The sequence below is a fragment of the Pseudorasbora parva genome, chromosome 5, assembly GCF_024679245.1.
Source record: "Pseudorasbora parva isolate DD20220531a chromosome 5, ASM2467924v1, whole genome shotgun sequence".
NCBI classification, from domain to species: domain Eukaryota; kingdom Metazoa; phylum Chordata; class Actinopteri; order Cypriniformes; family Gobionidae; genus Pseudorasbora; species Pseudorasbora parva.
This window is the reverse complement of record NC_090176.1, coordinates 443,607-446,106: the sequence shown is the minus strand read 5'-3', so window position 1 is coordinate 446,106 and position 2,500 is coordinate 443,607. Positions and strand designations below refer to the sequence as shown.

The window sequence follows — 2,500 nt, the reverse complement described above, 5'->3', positions numbered from 1 at the left end:
TGTGTGTGTGTGTGTGTGTGTGTGTGTGTGTGAGAGATGGTGCACTATTGTACATAGGTGTTGTTGTTGTGTATTGTATAGTATGAATTCAGTGTGGACATCAGAATAATAATAATATAATAATATAATAATAACCAGTACCATCGGCGTAAAGTGAGACTTGATGTAAACAGACAGTATAGTTAAAGGAACTGTAGAAGAAATGCATTTCAATGAATCCTAAAATGGCCCTGATATGGCACTGTAGACCAGAATAAATCATGTTCACTCCAGATATCCAGTGCTGGAAACGGCCGAGACTCACTGGGCGGACGGTAGTCTGGAAATGTGTGTGTTTTTGCTCAGTGTAATAAACCTTCTACTTAAGCTGTCCTCAGGTTAAGTGACGGGTATGTGGACAGGCATCGTCATCTCGAAAGCGTTTCAGTTTTCAGCACATCATCCTCGTCATGTGAGCCCATGGCCGTCGAAGGCTAAAGTCTGCCGGCCCCATTAGCAGCTGCTGAACGTATTATAGGTGTGTGATTGTTTTTGCGGGGGGTCTGGGGGTTCTCCTCCAGGAAGTGGGTTATTTTGTTTCTCCACCATGCTAGAGATATGAAATGTTACTTGATTAAATAAATAAAAGAATAATGGCCAGGCAAACTGATGGCTGCCACCCCCCATTTCAGTATTTGTGTTCAGGGAGAAAAGGACTAGGCCTACTGTCAAATACAAATAAAGAACCGATAACAAATAAAGAACCCACGACAAATAAGGAACCCGCGACAAATAAAGAACCCATGACAAATAAAGAACCGATAACAAATAAAGAACCCACGACAAATAAGGAACCCGCGACAAATAAAGAACCCATGACAAATAAAGAACCCATGACAAATAAAGAACCCACGACAAATAAGGAACCCGCGACAAATAAAGAACCCATGACAAATAAAGAACCCGCGACAAATAAAGAACCCATGACAAATAAAGAACCCACGACAAATAAAGAACCCACGACAAATAAGGAACCTGCAACAAATAAAGAACCCATGACAAATAAAGAACCCATGACAAATAAAGAACCGATAACAAATAAAGAACCCATGACAAATAAAGAACCCACGACAAATAAGGAACCTGCGACAAATAAAGAACCCATGACAAATAAAGAACCGATAACAAATAAAGAACCCATGACAAATAAAGAACCCGCGACAAATAAAGAACCCATGACAAATAAAGAACCCACGACAAATAAAGAACCCACGACAAATAAGGAACCTGCAACAAATAAAGAACCCATGACAAATAAAGAACCCATGACAAATAAAGAACCGATAACAAATAAAGAACCCATGACAAATAAAGAACCCACGACAAATAAGGAACCTGCGACAAATAAAGAACCCATGACAAATAAAGAACCCATGACAAATAAAGAACTGATAACAAATAAAGAACCCATGACAAATAAAGAACCCACGACAAATAAAGAACCCATGACAAATAAAGAACCCGCGACAAATAAAGAACCCATGACAAATAAAGAACCCACGACAAATAAAGAACCCACGACAAATAAAGAACCCATGACAAATAAAGAACCCGCGACAAATAAAGAACCCACGACAAATAAAGAACCCACGACAAATAAAGAACCCACGACAAATAAAGAACCCGCGACAAATAAAGAACCCACGACAAATAAAGAACCCACGACAAATAAAGAACCCACGACAAATAAAGAACCCACGACAAATAAAGAACCCACGACAAATAAAGAACCCACGACAAATAAGGAACCAGTGACAAATAAAGAACCCATGACAAATAAAGAACCCACGACAAATAAAGAACCCACGACAAATAAAGAACCCACGACAAATAAAGAACCCACGACAAATAAAGAACCCGCGACAAATAAAGAACCCGCGACAAATAAAGAACCCGCGACAAATAAAGAACCCACGACAAATAAAGAACCCACGACAAATAAAGAACCCACGACAAATAAGGAACCAGTGACAAATAAAGAACCCACGACAAATAAAGAACCCACGACAAATAAAGAACCCACGACAAATAAGGAACCAGTGACAAATAAAGAACCCATGACAAATAAAGAACCCATGACAAATAAAGAACCCGCGACAAATAAAGAACCCACGACAAATAAAGAACCCATGACAAATAAAGAACCCGCGACAAATAAAGAACCCGCGACAAATAAAGAACCCACGACAAATAAAGAACCCATGACAAATAAAGAACCCGCGACAAATAAAGAACCGATAACTTGGCGCAGAAGAACTCGAGAAGCCTCCCGCATCATTCCCATCGCATGTATGAGAGCATTTGGGCTTCCCCGTGAAATATAATAATGACAGAAGGAGGGCGGTGGACAGAACTGTGTCAGTAGGTAACGTTCCTGTGGCAGCATGAGAGAGCCGTATGAGAGTGGCATTACATCGAGCATGGCTATCTGAAGCACACCTGCTGATGCCCGTTTCACACA

The 2,500-nt window shown here is 40.3% G+C and overlaps 1 protein-coding gene across 2 annotated transcripts in view; it reads left to right on the top strand.

The window, feature by feature from the left end:
• Window positions 1-2,500, top strand: part of il10rb (interleukin 10 receptor, beta) — a 41,970-nt gene that overhangs the window by 4,844 nt on the left and 34,626 nt on the right. The window lies entirely within an intron of this gene.